The sequence below is a fragment of the Monodelphis domestica genome, chromosome 4, assembly GCF_027887165.1.
Source record: "Monodelphis domestica isolate mMonDom1 chromosome 4, mMonDom1.pri, whole genome shotgun sequence".
In the NCBI taxonomy this organism is placed as follows: Eukaryota; Metazoa; Chordata; class Mammalia; order Didelphimorphia; family Didelphidae; genus Monodelphis; species Monodelphis domestica.
This window is the reverse complement of record NC_077230.1, coordinates 400,780,486-400,803,283: the sequence shown is the minus strand read 5'-3', so window position 1 is coordinate 400,803,283 and position 22,798 is coordinate 400,780,486. Positions and strand designations below refer to the sequence as shown.

The 22,798-nt window shown below is 43.2% G+C and overlaps 1 protein-coding gene across 1 annotated transcript in view; it reads left to right on the top strand.

Moving 5' to 3' along the window:
- PIK3CD (phosphatidylinositol-4,5-bisphosphate 3-kinase catalytic subunit delta) overlaps nt 1-22,798 on the top strand; it is a 63,467-nt gene that overhangs the window by 20,153 nt on the left and 20,516 nt on the right. The window lies entirely within an intron of this gene.

The window sequence follows — 22,798 nt, the reverse complement described above, 5'->3', positions numbered from 1 at the left end:
TTTCTCATTTGAAACCCAATAGATTTTGCTCCAACCTTTGACCCTTGTGTGTCTGTGTGTGTCTACCTGCCTCATGTGTGTTTCTTGTAAACAATATATGGTAGGATTTTGGTTTCTAATCCACTCTGATATTTGCTTCCACTTTATAGGTGAGTTCATCCCATTTACTTTCAAAGTTATGATTACTACCTGTGTATTCCCCAAAATTTTTATTTTCTCTCCTCATCTTGCCCTTTCCTCTTTCACTATTTCCTACTACACCAGTGTTTTGTTTTTAATCAGTCCCCCTATTCCCCATCCTTATTTTGCTTTCCTTTCTCCCCCCTCCCTTCTTATTCCTCTGTTATTTTTCTTTTGGGGTCTTTTTAAGCTGCTCCACACACTCTCCCTCCCTAGTATTGCTTCCCTCCCCACCCTCCCTTTCTGCCCCCTCCCTTTTTATTCCCCTTTTATTTTTAGGGTCTATTAAATTCCCTTCCCCCTCTCTTTCCCTCCCTTTTTTAAACTCCCCGCCCCTTCCCACCCCCCTTAGTTTTCCCCTCTCAACTTCCCTATAGGGTAAGATAGAATTTGATACCCCAATGGATCTAGATGCTCTTCCCTCTCGGAATCAATTCCACTGAGAGTAAGGTTTGAGTATTACCTTTAAGCACTCTCTTCTTCTCCTTCTTATACTTGTATTCTTCCTCTCCCACTCTAATGTGTCTTTTTGTGAAGTATAGATTATCCTAATTTTCTTATTCCTTCAAATTTCTCTTGGTGTTATCTTCTCCCTCACTTTCTTTCTTTCTTCTTTTTTTAATATATGATTTTAAACCACTTCGTACCCCAATATCTACTTATGGATAATTCTTCTAACTACTATAATAGTGAATATAATTTTTGAGAGTTACAAATAACATTTTTCCATATAGGAATATAAACAATTTGGTCTTATTGAGGCCCTTAAAGAAAAAAAAAAGAAAAGACCCCTTTCTTTGTTATTTACCTTTTCATGTTTCTCTTGGTTTTTATATTTCAATGTCAATTTTTTGGTTTAGTTCCAGATCATTTTATAGACGAGGAAACTGAGTAAACAGGGTGAAGTGACTTGCCCAGGGTCATACAGTAAGTGGCTGAGGCTAGATTTGAACTCAGGAAGAGGAATCTTCCTGTCTTGGATACTTTCTAGCTATGTGATCCTGGACAAGTCACTTAACCCTAGTTTGTTGCTCTTCTGCCTTGGAACCAAAACTCAGCATTGAATCTAAGACAGAAGGTAAGGGTTTGTTTTTCTGTGTGTGTGTGTTTTTTTAAGCCTTGACCTTCTGTCTTAGAATTAATACATTAGTACTAACCTCCAAGGGTTGTTATGAGGATCAAATGTGTATATGCCTCTGCAAACCTTTAAGCTCTGTACAAATGCTTATTATGATTATGATTATGATTATTATACCCTTACCTTCTGTCTTAAAATCAATACTGTGTATTGGTTCCAAGGCAGAAGAGTGGCCAGGGGTAGGCAATGGAGGTTAAGTGACTTGCCCAGGGTCACACAGCTAGGAAGTGTCTGAGGTCAAATTTGAACCCAGAACCTCCTGCCTCTAGACCTGACTCAATCCACTGATCCACCCCGCTGCCTCCTGAATTGGTTCAATCTTCTTATTTAACAGATGAGTAAACTAAGACCCAGAGAAGTCAAGGGTTCACACAAGTAGTAAGTGGGGGTGTAAGGATGTGAACTCAAATTCTGTGACTCCAAGTTCATTGCTCTTTCCAAGGGCCCAAACTCATCCAGCTAGTTAGTGGCAGGACTAGTACTCAAACTCGCATTTCTCATGATTGGCATGTTTGAATTCTTCCTGATATACCATCTTGGCTTTAAGAATTTTTGTCTTTTGGTTAGCTTCCAGTGAGGAGATTCCCTTCACCAAAGATCAACATCTCTTCTACAACTTACATGGTTTTTAAGTATTGTTTGGGGTTATGAACTTATTGAGTAACCTGTCCAGGGTACTATAGGAGCATATTGGCAAAGAGAGCCAGGCCAGAGACAGCAGGTCCTGGGTTTGAATCAGGCCTTAGATACTTCCTAGCTGTGTGACCCTGGGAAAGTCACTTACCCCTCCCCCTTATCTAGCCCTGACTGCTCTTCTGTCTTAGAATCAATATTCAGTATTGATTCTAAGATGGAAGGTAAGGGTTTTTTTAAAAGCAATTTAATTATTATAATAAAATAAATTATAAATTAGTATATGTAAAATATAAATCTATAAATTATAAAATAAAAATGTTTTATTCTAAATTTGAACAAAATTGTTTCAGATAAATTGTCTGTATACCAGTACACGTTTATTGTTTCAGCATACTCATACTAATAAAATTACAGTGCCAATTGCAAAAAACCCCACAAGACACCACAAAACCCCTTGCCTTCCATCTTGTAATCAATACTGTGTATTATTTCCAAGGCAGAAGAGTGGTAAGGGCTAGGCAATGGGGGTTAAGGGACTTGTCCAAGGCCACATAGCTAGGAAGAGTCTGAGGCCAGAACTTTCTGACTTCAGGTCTGGCCCTCTTACTACCTAGCTATAGTACTCCTGAAGGTGGGTACCTTTAGGGATGCTATAGCCACAATGAGGGTGAGGCCACCAGGGATTTGCCACAGGGCACTGAAAATGTAGAGTGTACTGATAGTGTCCCTGACTGCCAATTCCCTTTGGTTTCCCATTTTTGGTCTCAACATCCTATGATTTTAGAGCTGGGAGAGACTTGAGACTCTCTTAGATCAACTCCCTCCATTTAAGGGTGTTGAAGTCTGGGGGATTTGGGTGTCTTACCCAGAGCCATACAGGTATCTATTATAGCAATCAGGTCTCCTACTCTAAACCCAGGGCTCTTCTCCAACAGTACTGATTGAGCTGAAGATCTTAGCGGGTCCTTGATTATAGATGGTAAAAAATTCCATCTTTATTTTCACTGTCTTCTAGTGAAAGGAAGGAAGGAAGGAAGGAAGGAAAGAAGGAAGGAAGGAAGGAAGGAAGGAAGGAAGGAAGGAAGGAAGGAAGGAAGGAAGGAAGGAAGGAAGGAAGGAAGGAAGGAAGGAAGGAAGGAAGGAAGGAAGGAAGGAGGAAAGGAGGGAAAGAAGGAAGGAAAGAGGGAAGGAAGGAAAGAGGGAAGGTGAAGGAAGAAAAGAAGGAAGGAGGAAAGGAGGGAAGGAAGAAGGGAAGAAAAGAAGGAAGAAAAGAGGGAAGGAGAAGGAAGGAAGGAAGGAAGGAAGGAAGGAAGGAAGGAAGGAAGGAAGGAAGGAAGGACGGACAATTGTAGCAATCAGTTTTCTCAGTATCTCTTTCTTGGTGTCCTAAAGCCTCTGCTCAAGGAAACAGTATCTCTGGGGTGTCTACCTCCTTGCTCCCTCAACTAAACACTGCTACAAAAGCTGATTGTGCTACTTGTCTTCAGTGCCAAAGTTGCTAGTTACTGCTCTCTGTGTTAGCTGGGAATTTGAGTTATGGGCAGTTTAACTCACTTCCTCATTGCTTGGTAGGCAGTAGGTACTCTATAAATGTGGAATTGAGTTCCTCTTTCTCACTGGGCACGCAGAAGGGGGGAGGGTAGGCTTTCCTGATGGAAATTTCTCTCCTCATTGGTGGTTCCATCCCCTTCATTCTTGCCCTCTTCTAATTCTATGCACATGCCTAAACAAATGGTCTGAGGAGACAGTGCTGAAAGAGAGCTGATCCATCTTTCTTTTTACAGATAAGAAAACTGAGGGCCAGGGAAGCAGCTAGGTGACAGAGATAAAAGTGCTGGAATAGGAGCCTAGAAAACCTGAATTCAAATCCTACCTCCAACACTTATTATCTGTGTGACTTTGGGGAAGTCACCTAACCTCTCTTAGCTTCAGTTTCCTCACCTGTGAAATGGGATTAATCATAGCACTTATGTCCTACACTTGTGAGAGTCAAATGAAATAAGTAGAGTGCTTTGTAAACCTTAAAACACTGTATAAATGTTACTTATCATCATCATTATTGTCCCAGAATTTGAACCCATTGTGCTTTTTTCCAGTGTGCCAATGTTTCCAATGCTGCCCATCCCACTCATTTTACAGAAAACTGGGGCAGAGAGGCCAAAATTCTACCAGTACTTAGTGAGAGAGTCAAGATTTGAACCCAGATTCTCTAACTCTAGGCAGGTTATTATTATTATTATTGTTATTATTAGAGCTTCACACCAAAGTACTAAATTCTACTCCAGTGATAACAGATGGAATTACTCAGAGCTGGCACAGATGCCCTCAGAACTGGACATAATTCTAATCATTATAAGGACATTAATATTTTTCAATTTTTCAAATTCAAAATTTTCCATTTTTAATTCCTATTTTTATGGGGCTGTGAGATTATTACTAAGTGCTTTCCTTACAAGTGTGGGTCATGCAAGTGTTATTGACCCCCTTTGGCTCAGAGAAGGTGAGTTACTTACCAGAGATCACCCAGCTCCCAGGTGGCAAGGAGATTGATAGTGATGTACAACTGATTGCCATCACTCTCCCTTCTCCTGCCCCAACTCTAGAAATGTTCAAGGCCTCATGGAACCTCCTTCTGCCCCCCACAACCTCCCAGGCCTCTGATAATCCAACCAACTGGATCTGGTGCTGCTGGGTCTTCACAGGAAAATCGGTCCATTTCCCAGGGGGCCTGAGTTGGCCGGTGGCCTCCTCTTGGCATAAGACTGAACGCCTCTTGACCCAGTTACCTCAAATCTACTTCCTCTACTGAATGTTTACTCAAAAAGAGGAAGAGAGAGAGGCAAGGCATGGGGAGTAAATAGGGGCATTGTATTTCCAGGAACAGCGTCTATGGGGATGATAATAATCCAGACATGATGATATAATAATAATAGTAGCTAGCATTCAGATAGCCTTTTAAGGTTTGCAGAGTGCTTTACTCATGTTATCTCATTTGATTCTGATAGCATTGGGGGGAGTAAGGGCTATGATTCCATTTTACAGATAAGGAAACCGAGGCACCCAAGAAATTAAGTGACTCACCTAGGGTCACACAGCTAGGAAGGCCTTGAGCTCAAGAATTCCTGACTCCAATTCCAACACTATCCACTAGATCACTAGATGAATTCTGATTCATCAGAAATTGGAATCAGTGAATCAATCAAGTATTTATTAATTTCCTACCATGTGCCAGGCACCAGGCTTGGGCAAAGAAGGAAGCAATCTGTAATCTCAAGGAGCCTACCTTCTCATGGGGGACACAACAAATACATATAATATATATGGCATAAATGTAGTTAATAAATATATATCTGTGTGTGTACATACACAAATATGTTTATACTCCAAAAGAAGGTAAATAGAGGTAGTTTAGAAGGGAAGGCACCAGCTGCTGGGGGTTCAGGAAAGGCTTCATTGCCTAAACTGTCCCTGACTTGCCCCCTTTTAGAGGGAGGGAGGAAGGAAGGAAGGAAGGAAGGAAGGAAGGAAGGAAGGAAGGAAGGAAGGAAGGAAGGAAGGAAGGAAGGAAGGAAGGAAGGAAGGAAGGAAGGAAGGAAGGAAGGAAGGAAGGAAGGAAGGGAAGGAGGGAGGGAGGAAGGTAGGGAGGGAGAGAAAGAGGGAGGGAGGGATGAAGGGAAGGAGGGAAAGAATGAGGGAAGAGAAGGAAGAAAGGAAAGGATGAAGGGACTCCATGAAGCAGGGCTAAGGAGGGAGGGCATTCCAGGCTTGCCAGGCAAAGATGGGAAATGGAGGAACATGTTGGGAACAGTTTGGGCTGGATCACAAATCATCTGTGAGGGGGAGCCATCTGTAGTGAAAGGGGAAGTAATGTCCAATGAGACTGCAAAGATTAATTGGGGCCAGCTTGGGTAAGGCTTCAAAAGCTAAACAGAAGAGTCTATATTTAATCCTGGTAGCCACAGGGAGCCACTGAAGTTGGTTGAATGGTAGAGTTATTTGGTCAGATCAGAGCTTAGGAAAATTTCTTTGGCGTTAGTAGGTAGGATGGGGGTGGGGGGAAGCAAGGAGGTTAAGGGGGAAATTCTGGAGTTGGGGGACCTGAGTTTTAATCTCTCTTCTGTCATTTGTGAATTTGGACAAATCTCTTACACTCTTTGGGACTGTTACAAATGAGGGCATTGGTTTAGATTTTAAAAACAAACAAACAAACAAACAACTCTTATCTTGGATCTTAGAATCAATATTATGTACTGGTTCCAAGGCAGAAAAGGGTTAAGTGACTTGCCCAGGGTCACAGAGTTAGGAGGTATCTTGGGTCAGTTTTGTTGGATTAGATTTAGTACCTTCCTTATAGAGCTAGCATCACACATGAAAAGTTCCATATCTTATCGAAATTTTAAAATTATTTTTCAAAACTCACAAAATGAAGTAAACACAAAGAAATTTTAATGAATTAAACTTTCAGATAATTTTTTTCTTCTTTTAAACCCTCACCTTCCATCTTGGAATCAATCCTGTGTATTGGTTCCAAAACAGAAGAGTGGTAAGGGCTAGGCAATGGGGGTTAAGTGACTTGCCCAGGGTCACACAGCTGGGAAGTGTCTGAGGTCAGATTTGAACCCAGGACCTCCTGGCTCTAGGCCTGGCTCTCAATCCACTAAGCTACCCAGATGCCCCCAATTTTCTTTTTTTTAAAGGATATTTTATTTTTCCAATTAAATGTAATAAGTTTTCCACCTATGTTCTAAAGTTATAAGATCCACATTGTCTCCCTCTCTTCCCTTTCTCTTCCCAGAGATAGTAAGCAGTTTGATTTCAGATTATTTAAAAAAAAATGTTTATGATAGTTATCCTTCTGAATTATTAAGACTTAAAACTGCATGAAGTTTTTTGGGACACTGTATTGTGTGTATGTGTGAGAGAGACAGACAGACAGACAGAGACAGAGAGAGATAAGAGGAGGTAGAGACAGAAACGTCAGAGACAGAGAGGCAAAGAGCCTTGAGTTAGTCATCATAATTATGCACCCCAAAAAAGGTTGGACATAGTCACTGTTGGAATCCCCATGGGAAGATAGGCTCTCTAAAGCACTCCTGGTAGAGCTGTGAATTGATGTAACCATTCTGGAAAGAAATTTGAAATTATACAAGAAAAATCACTGAACCATTCATGCCCTTTGACCCATGGTGTCAGGTAACATGCTTCTTGCCAGGTATATACCCCAAGGAGATGAGTGGTAAAAAGAAAACTACTGTGTGTAACAAAATGCTCAGAGAGGTACTTTTTATGGCAGCAAAAAAGATTAAAAACAAAGCTTGACAAACCAAGGAATAAAAACGAGGAATTCAGAGAAGTTTGAGAAGATTTTAACTGATGCAAAGGGAAAATAATGGAATTAGGAGAACCATATGCACAATGAATGAATGAATGAAAAACAAAGCATTAATCGTGCTTAAAGTAAGCCTTTACTGCTAGTCGTATTAGTAAGCAAGCACGTACTGTTATTATTAGTAAATAAACATTATTTCCGCTTACTGGATCAAACTCTGGTGATAGATAGTAATACAAAAAACAAGACAGCCCCTGACCTCATCCTGTTAGGAGAAGACAGCACACACAGGAGAGCCGTGACCAAGGAAGGATGTTTGGGTTTTCAGAGGGAGGAGGAGGAGGAGGAGGAGGAGGAGGAGGAGGAGGAGGAGGAGGAGGAGGAGGAGTGGCGTCATAGTGCAATTGACTGACTTCTCCCTTAGAGGAATAGCAATGTTGGTAATGTTGACTAATTAATGGTAATGTGGACGAGATGACTATTTCTAGAGCTAGAGCTGGAAAGCTTGGGGGAGAGGAGAAGAATGGTGGGACTGTTGGAAGAAAACGAAGGAGACAAAACTGAAAACAAATGATGCAACACCTCCCTAGCTTTGGGACCAAGAAGGGGGCTGGGGATTGAGAATATTGCATTGACTGTCAGAGCCTCTCAATGTGGGGGCTGGTGCGTAAGGAAGTAACTCTACCATTGAAAAATCAATGATCCTTGAAAGTGAATTCGGTTGAGCATTTCCAACATACAGTAATTTATATCTTCTGCCATGTGGAGGGAAAATGCAGAAGGGCACCAGGGGCAGACTGATGGCCACCCAACCCGGGGCTGGCTCTGACGATGGCTTCAAAGGACATTTTATACAAATCACTCTCCATCTTCGTGTCAAGCTTAAAAGCTCATGATAAACATCCCATGTGCCTTAATGACTCCATTATGGATGCATCACCTTGAATGGATTTTTTTCCTTTTATGAAATAGTTTAGGTTTCTCACTAGACTGCCCTTGCTGGTAATTGATTCTCTAAGTCTCCGCTCTAGTCTCAAGTTTATCTCCAGTGGGAACATGGACCCACAGATAAAAAGGCCCCCCTCGGGAATTGGGTTCAAGTCCAGGCTCTGACTAATGCTGGCTTTGAGACCTTGGGCAAGTCCCTCCATCTCAGTGCCCAAGGCAGCTCTCTAAATCAGATTAAGACTAATGTGGTGGGGGCAGCTGGGTGGCTCAGTGGATTGAGAGTCAGGTCTAGAGAGGGGAGGTCCTGGGTTCAAATGTGGCCTCAGACACTTCCCAGCTGTGTGACCCTGGGCAAGTCACTTAACCCCCATTGCCTCGCCCTTCCCACTCTTCTGCCTTAGAACTAATATTTAGTATTGATTCCAAGATGGAAGGTAAGGGTATAAAAAAACCAAAAACCTACTATGATCTTGCCCCAACCACCTTCTTCCATTAGATGCAACCACTGAATTCAAATCCAGTCTCAGATCCTAGACAAGTCATTTAACTATTATATGCCTCAGTTTCCTCAACTGTAAAATGGGGATAATAATAGCACTTACTTCCCAGGGTTGTTATGATGATCAAATAAAATAATATTTGTAAAGAGCTCTCAGCCTAGTGCCTAACACACAGTAGGCACTTAGTAAAAGTTCATTTCCTCTTTTCCTTCCTCTTCCGCATTATTTCCCAGTACTACCCTTGCCTAGCCCTTACCACTCTTCTGCCCCATTGACTCCACGATGGAAGGTAAGGGTTTAAAAAATAAAATAAAATAAAAAAAAGAAGGATGAGTAGATAAGTTGGAAGAAGGATGGCGAAGCCTCACGTAAGCGATGGTGTCTTCCAGGACACAAAGCAAAGCAGTGTAGCCCTTCTAGAGGATTTACATCATCACAATAACCCTGGCATTCTGGTAACGCTTTAAGGTTGTCAAAGACCTTTATCACACGGCATATGGCATGGGAGCCTTCAACATCTAGGGAGCGCAGTGGCTAGAGCGCTGGACCTGCAATTAGGAAGACCTGAACTCAACTTTCATCTTAAGCCCTTACTGTGTGACTGGGACAAGTTATCTAACCTCCTTCAGCCTCAGTTTCTTTATCTACAAAATGGGAATCCTATGAGGACCCAGCTCCCAAGTTTTCTGTGAGGATAAAATCAGATATTTATAAAGCTCTCTGAAAACCTTCAACACTATGTAAAACGCTATTATTTTAATAATTATAACCCTGTGAGATAGATACGGTAGTTATGCTTGTTTCCATTTTACTAAGACTCTAAGGTGGCTGGCACACACTGAGTGCTTAATCGATGTATATTGATTGGTTGGGATTTGAATCCAAGCCTTTACCCCAAGTCTAGCATTCCATCTACTACACCACCTTATCTCTCAATATTTCACATTTTTTATACTGCTCTGAAATTTATAAAATGCTTTCCTGACACTCGCATCCTGGCTACCTCAAAAACAGGACATTCCATTTCTCTGCTCTGAGCATTTTCTCCGGCTGTCTCTCGTGCCTGGAATGCTCTCCTGCTTCTAATTTGACTACTGACTTCCATGGCTTCTTTTAAGTTCCAATAAAAGTGCCACCTCCTCCAGGAAGTCTTCCCCAATCCCTCTTCATTTCAGTGTCGTCCCTCTGTTCCAGTATCTCCCTTTTACTTGATGTATATAGCCTGCTTTGAATATCCGTGTTTGCCTGTTGTTGTCTCTGTAATTTGGTTGTAAGCTCCTTAAAGGCAGGAACTGTCTTTTGCCTTTTTTTCCCCCCTAAACCTATCAATGATCACAGAACCTGGCATACTGTTTAGTCCTTTTTCAATCATGTCTGATTCTCTGTGACCCCACCTGGGGTCTTCTTGGCAAAGATGCCAAAGTAGTTTGCCATTCCCTTCTCCAGCTCATTTGACAGAGAAGGAAACAGAGGCAAACAGGGTTAAATGACTTGCCCAGGGCCATACAGCTAGTGTCTTAGGCAAGATTTGAACTCAAGAAGACACATTTTTCTGACTCCAGGCCCAGCACTCAATATATCCATTTTACCATCTAGTTGCCTGGCATATAGTACGTGACTAATATTTATTGATTGACAGGGCTTAGCACAATGCCTGGCACATAAGCACTTAAATGTTTATTGACTGGTTATTATTTTTTTAATTTTAAACGTTATTTTATTTGGTCATTTCCAAACATTATTCACTGGAAACAAAGATCATTTTCTTTTCCTCCCCTCCCCCCCTCCCACCACCTTTCCCTCTCCCATAGCCGACACGCAATTCCACTGGGTATCACATGTGTTCTTGACTCGAACCCATTTCCCTGTTGTTGGTATTTGCATTAGAGTGTTCATTTAGAGTCTCTCCTCAGTCACATCCCCTCCACCCCTGTAGTCAAGCAGTTGCTTTTCCTCGGTGTTTTAACTCCCACAGTTTGTCCTCTGCTTGTGGATAGTGTTTTTTAGATCCTTGCAGATTGTTCAGGGACACTGCATTGACACTAATGGAGAAGTCCATCACCTTTGATTGTACCACAATGTATCAGTCTCTGTGTATAATGTTTTCCTGGTTCTGCTCCTCTCGCTCTGCATCAGTTCCTGGAGGTTGTTCCAGTCTCCATGGAATTCCTCCACTTTATTATTCCTTTAAGCACAATAGTATTCCATCACTAACACGTACCACAATTTGTTCAGCCATTCCCCAATTGAAGGGCATCCCCTCATTTTCCAATTTTTGGCCACCACAAAGAGCGCAGCTATGAATATTCTTGTACAAGTCTTTTTCCTTATTATTTCTTTGAGGTATAAACCCAGCAGTGCTATGGCTGGGTCAAAGGGCAGACAGTCTTTTATCGCCCTTTGGGCATAGCTCCAAATTGCCCTCCAGAATGGCTGGATCAATTCACAACTCCACCAGCAGTGAATTAGTGTATTGACTGGTTATTTGATAACAACCTGGAAGATAAAAAGTGATTAACTCCCATTTTATAGATGAGGAAAGTAGCATTCAAAGAGGGCAAGTGACCACTCCAAGGTCATATAACTCATGAGTAGAAGAGTCAGAAGTGCTTGATTTTATCAGAGATGCTTGAAGACCCCCCCCCATTTATAACTTCTCTTCTTATACAGCAACTTTGATTTTGCTTGTATAGAAATATTTAATTTTTATACAATCAAAATTGTCTAGTTGGGGTTTTTAAATAATCTCAATCATTTCTTTATAATAAATTATTCCTCTAGCCTTCACAGTAAAAGCTATAATCTTCCATTTTCCTCTAGTTTTTGTGACGACATAACCTTTTCTCTTTACATTGTTATCCATTTGGAGATTACTGTGGTGTGTGGTGTACTATGCTGGTCTTTTCTCAATCAACAACTTTCCAGTTTTACCAATAGTTTGTATCAAATAGGGAATCCTTCTTCCAGGAGTTTATGCCACTCTGGACTCTTATCAGTCGTCCCAGTGGAGCAACTGGCTTTTGTTCTTCATACATCAGATATGTTCAGGGACCCAGGAAGCCAAGGATTTTAGAAAGAAAGTTTGTGTCTTAGAAATGTATGGTTGGTTGATTGGTCTCCTACCTTTGACATCACAAGCTTGTTTGAATGGAACAAGGAACTGGAAGAGTCTAGGAGAAATGATTCTTATGGGGAAGATTCCAGTTATGGAGGCAAAGGACTAGCAGGGTTAGGAGTGGGGAGGATACGGAAGGGAAAGCCAAAGAAAAGTCCAACCCAGAAAGCCAAGGTGGTTTCTTGGACTAGACCAGATATTTCTAGGATTCTTGACACCTTCTCTTCTTTTCCCCCTGTAAAGTGTGTTCCATAGTTGTATTTATATGTCCTACTATGTGCACTTCATACAAAATTCCCAAGATCATCCCCTCTTTCCTTTTTTTTTACTTTTCCAAGATATATGCAAAATTCTCTCTTCTAGTCCTCAGGAATATCTAAGGTTCTTCCAGCTAGTGACCAATAACTTATGGTCCTGTCCTGTCTGATAGGATCCTACAGGGAGATTCTCAAAATTGATGCCCCTTGAGTAGCTCTCAGAAGCCCCTGCTGATTACTCTTCAGTCCAGTTTTTCTAGGTTGCTTTTCTCTTCATTCTCCCATCCAACCAACAAGTGTTCATGACTTGTCCAAAGAGGAGCATCCTTGGCATCTCTTCTCTAAGGGATACAAAGGAAGGATAAAGGACTGTCTCCCTCAAGTTTCTCAGCCTCATTCTAGCTAGAGATTCAAGATAATTAGAAAATAAGGGAAGGAAGTAGCTTTATCCAATGTTTCATTTTTGGGGGACAGCCTAAAAACGTTTCTATTTTTCTTTGTTTTTAGCCCGTGTATATGTTCTCATTGGTATTGCTTTTCAGTCATACATGAGTCTTTGGGACCTCATTTAGGGCTTTCTTGGCAAAGATACTGGAGTGGTTTGCCATTTCCTTCTCCAGCTCATTTTACAGATGAGGAAACTGAGGCAAAAAGGGTGAAGTGTCTTGCCCAGGATCATACAGCTACTTAGTGTCTGAGGCAGGATTTGAACTCTGGTCTTCCTGACTCTAGGCCTGGCACTCTATGCACTGTGGTGCCACCTGGCTGCCTCTGGCAACTCTGGTGGAATTCAAACCCACAGTCTGTGAAAAAACAAACAAACTAGCACATAGTAGACTCTTAAAAAAACAACAACCAAAAACAATCCTTACCTTCAATCTTTGAATTGATACTATCAGTTCCAAGGCAGAAGAATGGTATGGGTTAGGCAATTGGGGTTAAGTGACTTGGCCAAGGTTACACAGCTAGAAAAGTATCTGAGCCAGATTTGAAACTAGGACCTCCCCTCTCCAGGCCTGGCTCTCTAACCACTGAACTACCTAGCTTCCCCCTTCCCCACTAAGAATCCATTCTTGCCAGTGGGGGGCTCCTGCTGATTTGTAGATTGATGCTGTCAGAATTTGAACCCAGATCAGGGTCAGTGTGCATTCTCTTCTCTCCCTCCCTCCCTCCCTCCCTCTCTCCCTCCCTCCCTCCCTCTCTCTCTCTCTCCTCTCTCTCCCTCTCTTTCCCTGCCCTCCCTTGCTTTCCCCTCTTTTTTTTCTCTCTCTCTTTTTTCATCCCTTCCCTTCCATCTTAGAATCATACTGTATATTGATTCCAAGACAGAAGAATAGTAAGAGCTGGGCAGTGGAGGTTAAGTGACTTGCCCAGGGTCACCCAGATTGGAAGTCTTTCATCCAGATTTAAACCCAGGGCTTCTTATCCCTAGACACAGTAGACTCAATAAATATGAATTGATAGGTGAGAACGTTAAAGTTTGGAGAGTTTAAGTGCCTTGCCTGTGATCCCACACCTAGTAAGTGTTCATATCAGCCATTCAGCCTTTCTCCATGCCCATCTAAGGACATTTCTGGGTCTCGTCACCCTCTCACTTCTTCAGGAAGCAGGGGCTCCCTTCTCCCACAGCTTGGGGAGCCTCTCTGATGACCCCTTCATGCCTCTAATTCTTTGGGAAGTCCAGAGGAGCAAACAAAGCCTGTGGCATCTACCTGATCCAAAAATGATGGGGTCCCTAATGCTGAACCTTTCAAGGAAGGCAATCCAAAATGGAAACTTGACCTTTTAATTACTTCTCAACACTCACTCCTCACTTTCTATTAGTCACAAATCCATGAAGCCTGGATTAAAAGTCTTTTCCTCAAAGCATGAGGAGATTGCTGAAGGAAGGGGAGGGCAAAAAAAGCCTGGGAGATGGAGATTCTAATTAACTTCGCCACTGATTGCTTTTTAAACATGGATGAGTCACTGTTCTGTGGAAAATGAGGAGTGAGAAATCTCCAAGATTAATGCGAGTTGCTGAGAAGAGCAGACAAGGAGGATCCAGATGTTCAGACACTGCTGCTTGCCTTGTGGGATGGAAGAAAAACACTAGAAACAAGGGAGGGCCTTTGTGCATCTCCCCAAACCCCTACAGTTGCCCTGAGGATCACCATTTTCCTTTTTCAAATCCTTTTCTTTTCTTTTCTCATCTTTTCTCTTCTCTTCTTTTCTCTTCTCTTCTTTTCTTTGCTCTTCTCTTCTTTTCTTTTCTTTTCCTTTTCTTTTCTTTTCTTTTCTCTTCTCTTCTCTTCTCTTCTCTTCTTTTCTTTTCCAATCAGAGGGGTGAGAATGGAATTCCTTTTTTCTATCTTTTGGCTAGGTTCTGCCATTTGCTTCTAGGGACTGGTATAAGAATATCAATTTGTTGCTTAGGCTGGCACTATAACCAATGATCTGTTGGTGATCAAAGACCCCAAGTGGCCCTTGGACATATCTATAAACAGACTTTTAGAGCTGATTATTCAGATCCGCCCTTTGACCATTCCAGGACATCTCCCATTGGTAAACAGCAAATTAGGAGGTGGTCCATGGTTGCCAAGCTCCAGTCTTTCCAGGCTTTACGATCTGGACCATACTAGTGATTTTCTTTCTTTTTTTCTTTTTGCTTTGAGATCCATGATCTTATCAGTTAGGGAAATTCTTGATGTGGAAATGCCCTCCTTTGTGACAGATGTTTGCAACTTGTAGTCTTAGAAAATTGCCTGGGGAGGAAGGAATCTAATACTAAGAAGAATGTTGTTAAGTAGTTTTTCAGTTATGTCTTACTCTCCATGACTTCATTTGGAGTTTTCTTGGCAAAGATAATGGAGTGGTTGGCCATTTCCTTCTCCTGCTTATTTTACATATGAGAAAATTGAGGCAAAGTTAAATGACTTGCCCAGGGTCACACAGCTACTAAGTGTCTGAGGCTGGATTTGAACTCACAAAGTAAAGTCTTTCTGACTCCAGACTCTATCCACTTTGCCACCCAATGGTCATCAATATCATTACAACAAGCATCTCTGAGGCTTTTAAGGTTTGCACAACATTTTCAACATATTATCTCATTTGCTCCTTATAAGAGCTTGTGGGGGGTGGGGTGAGTGCTATCATTATCCCCATTTTACAGGGAGAACTAAAACGGAGATAGACTACGGGATTTCCCAGGGTCTCATAAGAAGTAAGGGTTCAAGGCTGGATTTGAACTCAGGTCTTCCTGACTCCAAACTCCATATGCGCACCATCCCCTACACCCACTAGCTGGGTCACCCAACCCGTCCTAAATGAGGAGGCTTATGGATTCTGCTGCTGCACCCTCTTTCAAATACATCCCCTTCTCTCCTCTGAACATGCCACCCTCTAGGGCTATTGCAATAGTCTGTTGGCGGGTCTGCCTGCCTTAAGCTCCTGCAGATCATCCTCTATTCCACCAACAAAGTGTTTTTCCTAAAGTGATCATGGCATCCCCTCTACTCAATAAAGTCCAGTGGCTGCCTATTGCCTCCAGGATCAGACACAGAATCCTTGATTTGGCATTCAAGGCTCTTCCTAAACTTACTCCCCAACATGTACTCTTCAGTTCAGTAACAATGGCCTCGTGACTGTTCCAAGAAGAAAACCTACCAGCTCTTGGCTTAGGGGGTTCTCTCTGGCTATCCCCCAGCCCTCTCCCTCCACCTCTCAGGTCACTGATACCTAAAATTCCCCCTTCCCCAGAAAGTCTTCCCCAATACTACCTAATTCCAATGCCTGCCCTCTATTCATGATTTCTTGTTTATCTTGTATATAGCCTGCTTTGTGTCTGTTTATCTCTTTGCTCTTTGCCTACTGAGGCAGTCTTTCCCCATTTTTTATATCTCTATTACTTTGCACAGTGCCTGGCACATAGTAGGCACTTAATAATTGTTTGTTGATTGATTAAGATGGGTGGTACAGGAAATAGACTATTGGCTCCAGAGACAAGATTACCTGAGTTCAAATCTCACCTGAGATATTACCTAACTGTGTGACCTTGAGCAAATCACTTCACTGCTTCCTTTGAGGTAGGGTTTCCTCTACTGCAAAATGGGCAATCATCACAGCACCTACCTTTCAGAGTTGTTGCCAGGATCAAATGAACTCATATTTGTAAAGTATTAGCACAGTTGCTGGCACATAGTTATGTACATACTAGCTATTGTTGTTATTGGTTTTTAAAAATTATTATTATATGTGCCAGGCAGGATAGACAGGAAGGAGGAAAGGAGGGAAAGAAGGAAGGAAGGAAGGAAGGAAGGAAGGAAGGAAGGAAGGAAGGAAGGAAGGAAGGAAGGAAGGAAGGAAGGAAGGAAGGAAGGATGGAAGGAAGGAAGGATGGAAGGAAGGAATGGAGGGGGGAGAGAGAAGAAAATGGGAGGGAGGAAAGGACAAAGGAAAGGAGGAAGGAAGGAAAGAAGGAATGAAGGAAGGGAGGAAGGAGAAGAAAATAGGAGGGAGAGAGGAAGGAAAAAAGGAAGAATGGAAGGGAGAAAGGGAAGGAAGAAGAAAAGAAAGGAGGGAAGAGAATAAAATAGGAGGGAGGGAGGAAGGAAAGGAGGAAGGGAGAAGAAGAAAACAAGAGGGCAGGTGGGAGGAAGGAAGGAAGAAAGGAAGGAAGGGATGAAGAAAAGAAGAATGAAGAAATGAATGATTTTGGACATAGTTCCCAAAAAACTTTGGCAGCCAAGTAGCCCAGTGGTGAGAGTCCTGAATGTGGACTCAGTAACACCTTAGTTCAAGCTTGGTCTCAGACACTGTATAACCCTGGACAAGATACTTAACCTCTGTCTGCTTCAGTTTCCTCATCTGTGAAATAGAGATGATAGCACTTACCACCCCGGGTGGATGTGAGGATAAAATGAGACAATATTTTTAAAGCACTCTGCAAACTGTAAAGTACTATATAAATGCATTACATTGCATATAATAGATATATATACATAAAACATATAAATATTATTGTTATTATTAAACTCTCATTATTTTCCAGAATGACTGAATTAAGCCACAACTCCATTACATGAATGTGCCTGTTTTTCTGAAGCCCCTCCAGCATTTGTCCTTTTCCTTTTTGGATCAACTTTGCCAATTGGCTTTGAGGCAGAAGCTCAAAGTTACTTTAATTTGCATTTCTAATCACCAATTGCATTCGTGCATTTTTATATGATTGTCAGTAGCATGAGTTTCTTCCTTTAAAAACTTCCTGTACTTCATATATACTTCATTTATCTAATGGAGAATGACTCTTGTTTTTCTAAATTTGAATCAATATATATATATATTTTTTTTGATGACTTTTCTTCTCAGAGAAACTTTAAAAAAATTTTAATATCTTTATTTTATTCCAACAACAAATTTCCACATAAGTTTTCCAAAGTTACATGATTTGTGTTGTTTCCCTCCCCTCTTCCCTCCCCATCCTGGATCCTGGAGCTGACAAGCCATTCCACTGGGTTATACATCTTACAGCATTATGAGTGATAGCTGCTATTATGATATGGCTGTTTACATCTAAGTTATGCATCTTGGGGGGAGTCTCTTGATGTCTTAATATGATGCAGTGGTCTAAACCTCATTTCTGCCACACTACTCTCCAGTTTCCCAATAGTTTTCATCAAATGAGGAGTCTTTTACCCCCAAAGCTGTGATCTGTGGGTTTATCAAACACTATGCTACCGCGTTCATTCATTTTTGTATGTACTTTTTTGTATGTTCATACATTTTTGTATGTAGTGACTATTAGAGGCACTACATGGTGTAGTGGCCAGAGCACTGGGCCTAGAGTCAAGAAAACCTGAATTCAGATTCTGTCTCAGATACTTTGGAGCTGTCTGATCATGGGCAAATCACTTTAACCTCTGTTTGCCTCAGTTTCCTCAAATGAGAATAAAATGGGGATATTAATACCACCTACCCGTTGTGGTAAAGATCAAAGAAGATAATGTTTGTAAAAAGCCTGGTACACAGTAGGCACTTTAACAGTTCCTTACTTCTTCTTTCTTTTCCTTTCTTCCTCCTTTCTTTCCTTCTTTTCCTTTTTCCTCCTTTTCCTTCCTTCTTTTCCTTTTTTCCTCTTTTCTTTTCCTTCCTTCTTTCTTTTCCTTCCTTCTTCTTTCTTCTTCCTTTTTTCCTTCCTTCCTTCTTTCTTTTCCTTTTTCCCTTTCTTTCTTTTCCTTCCTTCTTTCCCTTCCTTCCTTCTTTTTCCTTCCATCCTTCCTCCTTTCTTTTCCTTCCTATTTTATTTTTTCCTTAAACCTTTTACCTTCTGTCTTAGAAGCAATACAAAGTAATAGTTCAAAAGCAGAAGAGCAGTAAGAGTTAGGCAATTGGATTTAAGTGATTTGCTCAGGATCACACATCAAGGAAGTGTCTGAGGTCAAATTTGAACTCAAGACCTCCCCTATCCAGGCCTGGCCCCCTATCCACTGAGCCTTCCTGTTCTATTGATCACTTGTTTTTAACCAGCACCAAATCATTTGGCTGATTTGATTGCAGCTTTATAGAAGAGTTGAGATCTGGTGCTAATAGGTCCCCTTCTCAGTTCCCCATTATTATCTTTGAGATTCTTCCACTTTTGTTCTTCCAGATGAATTTCATGATTATTTTTTCTAGCTTTGTAAAAATGAGAGTAGTTTGGTGGTAACAAAACGCTTTCTTGGTGTGAATGAGTAATGAAAAAGTAAGTTAATGTGATGATATTATCACTTTTAATATATTCACAATAATGAATGGTTTGGGATCAGTGGTCTCCCTAGAAGTGGTGAACCTCTTTGATTGGAACAAAATGGTAATACTTGATTGGCTAATCAAACAAACTAACCTCAATGCTTTAAATTGTTGCTGTTCAGTCGTTTCAATCCTGTCCCACACTCCATGACTATTTGGGGCTTTCTTGGCAAAGATATTGAAGGGGTTGGCTATTTCCTTCTCTAGTTCATTTTACAGATGAGGAAACTGAGGCCAACAGGGTTAAGTGACTTGTCCAGGGTCACACAGCTAGTGTCTGAGGCCAAATTTGAACTCAGGTCTTCCCAACTGCCAGCCCCGTCCTCCATCCACTGCACCGCCACCTTGCCGTCTCAGCTTGAAATTCGATGGAGAGATTTCTGCGGTTATTCAGTTCCACAAGTAAAATAATAAATCCGACTGGGAATCAAGTCCCTCCGAGGGGGGAATAGCCCTCGGGAGGGAGGAGAGAAAACACCTAGGGGGGTTTGGATTCAAAGATGCTAGAAATCCTGGGGCCACTGGGTAACAACTGAGAAGAAAGCCACGGACCCTCGGGGTTCAGAAGGGGCTGCCACCCAGGTGCCCGAGAGTCTTTCAAATTTGCAAGGAGACAATAGAAATGAGCCCTCCAGAATTCTCATTCTTAGATTCCCAGAGTTCGCCGGGATGCACCGGAAGAAGAAAAAAATCCCGGTTTTTTCCTCTGGTTTTTCACCGATTCTTAATCTCTTTTGGGCCACCGATCCCTGGGGCAGTCCGGGAAGCCGCAGGACCCCTTCAATACATAAAATAAAACCCCTCGGATTAGGGAGCAAGCCAATTCTATTGAAATGCACCCGACCAGTTAAAAAGTCACCCCAATTGTCATCCGCTCCCAGACCCAGGTTACAGGTTACTCTAGAGGGACCGAGTCACTCCCTCCCCGGGGTGTGGGGGGGACCCGGCAACAGAGGGGAGATTACGGGTACGTTTGCCCTCTCGCAAGGGTTTGTTAAGGACAAGGTGTGTGGGCAGCAGGGAAGAAGCCAGGAGAGCGGGGATGAGGGAGAGAAGGAAGGGCGATGAGCAGCCGGGAGGGGAAGGGGACGTCCAGAGGGTCTGGCTTGGCCAAGGAAAGGGCCACCTCTTCGAGGGACGTCCGAAGTGGTCATGGGTCAGTGGGTTAGCCAATAAGCATTAAGAACTTTACTCCTGGCCAGGCGCTGTGCTAAGGCCACGGGTGAAGATGTATGAAAGATGCTCGATTGCCATTTCCTTCGATTCACTAACTAGAAATTATTGCTGTTCAGTGGTTTCAGTCCTCTCCATGACCATCTGGGGCTTTCTTGGCAGAGATATTGAGGTGGTTTGCTATTTCCTTCTCCAGTTTATTTTACCGATGAAGGGACTGAGGCTAACAGGATTAAGTGACTTGTCCAGGGTCACACAGCTAGGAAGTGTCTGAGGTCAGATTTTTTTTAACCCCTTACCTTCCATCTTAGAATCAATACTGTGTATTGGTTCCAAGGCAGAAGAGTGGCCAGGGATAAGCAATGGGGGAACATGACTTACCCAAGGTCACACAGCTAGGAAGTGTTTGAGGCCAGATTTTGAACCCAGGATCTCCTGCCTTTAGACCTGGCTCTCAATCCAGAGCCACCCAGCTGTCCCCTTGAGGTCCGATTTGAATTCAGGTCTTCCCAACTCCTAGCTGCTGGAGGGAAGAAGGGGGAGCTCTAGGTGGATTGGGGTTTGTTTGGGGTAGTTTAAGGATTTTCCCACAAGGTCCTCCATACCTCGGTAAGATGCTGCCTTGGAGCCTGGCATCTTGGCAACATGCTTGGCCAGTTTGGGAAGATTCTCTGCCCACCCTCACCCCTGCCTTGTCATCAACGAACACAACCTGGCACTCTACAGAGAACAGAAAAAAAGGGATTGTGTGTGAAACTGTGAATTCCTCTCTCATGTAGAGCTCGGGCTGTCATTTCCTCGAAGTGTGGGTGTAGCGGAGCTGCGCTTCCCCCTCAGCTCTCTGGGTCTTGCCTTCCCCAGATTTCACACCCTGCCTTTCATGGTTTCCTGGGTGCCAGCCTTTCTCCTGTCTCTGTTTCTTCTGATCTCCTTTTCCAAGGTTTCAGCCTCGGCATGGTTATCACGGGTGGAAATCCCGGGGTGGGGGGTGGGGCGGGTATAGCCGCTCTGCTGTCCCTTGGGGGCCCCACCAGTGCCTTAGATGGGGGATCTCAGGTTCATCCTCTGCTGTGTGTGTTTGTGTGTGTGCAGTCAGCTCATTGCAAAGCCTTTGTCACCTCCCCAACTGGTCCAGAGAACAGAAAGAGGCCAGAGAAGGAACACAGTGCTCCTGGAAGGCTGGGGACAGCGGGCACCCACACTGCCCAGGAAAACGCTCTGGTCACGGGGGAGTGATGGTAAGGGAGGAAGGCAATGGAAAGAGATGCTGCAGCAGCGAGAGAGGGCCGGGGGTAAGGGGGGGGCGGGGGCGGGGGCTCTTGGACTTGTGGTTCCACCCCTCGAGCTTCCTTCTCTGGGGAGTGTCTGCAAAGTCTACACTGGCAACCACACCAACAAAACGCAAACAAAAAAAGCCTTCGAGAGAGGTTTGGGGTTGGAAAGTGACTGCTTCGGGAGGTTAGAAAAGCCTTCCAAGCAGAGAAACGATCCCCAAGGACGGCAGCCTCCATGGTCCAAAGGTTGGGACTTTTGCTTTCATCCCCACTGTGGGGCTAAATCTAAGAGAGGACAGTGGGCTAGGTTCAACCTGTAATCTCCCAGTAGGTAGGAAAATGGAAATGCCATTTTATGGGTTAATACGGAGTGAAGGGGGCAGCTGGGTGACTCAATGGATGGAGAGCAGACCCAGAGATGGGAGGTCCTGGGTTCAACTCTAGCCTCAGACACTTCCTAACTGTGTGACCCTGGGCAAGTCACTTAACCCCCATTGCAAAAGACAAAAAAGACAAAAGGTAAGGGTGAGAAAGGGAGGGAGAGAGAGAGAGAGAGAGAGAGAGAGAGAGAGAGAGAGAGAGAGAGAGAGAGAGAGAGAGAGAGAGAGAGAGAGAGAGAGAGAGAGAGAGAGAGAAATGCCTACCAGATGAGGGGGGATGTTGGATGAGATGACCCCTTCCAGCCTTCAATTCTCAGATTCTACAGTCATATTGTGTGGAATTGCCCGGGTTGGTGGAAGAGCTCTTCAAGAGGCAAACTCTGAGAATTCTCCAGCTGAGGGGCTGTTTTGAAACAGATATTGGTATGGAGAGTCAGAGATAGGTTGGCTTTTGGTCCGTAGCCTGCTTGTCTTTAGTAACCAGGTCTTAGATTTGGAAGTCATCTAGTCCAACCTTGCTCATTTTACAGATGAAGAAACTGAGGCCACCCAGAGGTGAAGTATCTGAGCCAAAGGCACCCCCCACCAGATGCACAGGCTGGATTTGGGGTCCAGGTTCGATGACTGAATTCTTCCATTCAAGTTTTTATTAAATGTCTTTTCAGTGCTGGGGCTACAGTAATTGCGGGGTGTGGAAAGGAAACTGGATTTTGGTTGAGGGGGGCACTGTACCTGATCCCTGGGGGCCCCTTTCTGTGCCTCCCATGTTCTTATTTAGTCGTTCCGTTCTTCCGTAATAACCCCCGGACCATAGCCATCCTGGGCAAGAACACTGGAGTGGTTTGCCATTTCTTTCTTCAGGGGATTCTTTGTTCAGGCAATCAGAGGTTAAGTGACCTGCCCAGGCTTGATCTTGAACCTGCGCCATGGGATCCAAGATTTGGGGCTGGAAAGCACCTCTCGCTGCCGTTGCTGCCTCCCCTTTATGCTGGCCAGAGCAGTTGTGTCTAGCCTTGAAGGTAGTACAGGCAGTGTCCGAGATGGGATTTGAACTCTTCTCCCGACAATTCTCCACGCAGTCTCTGCCTCCAAGGAGCTCCCGT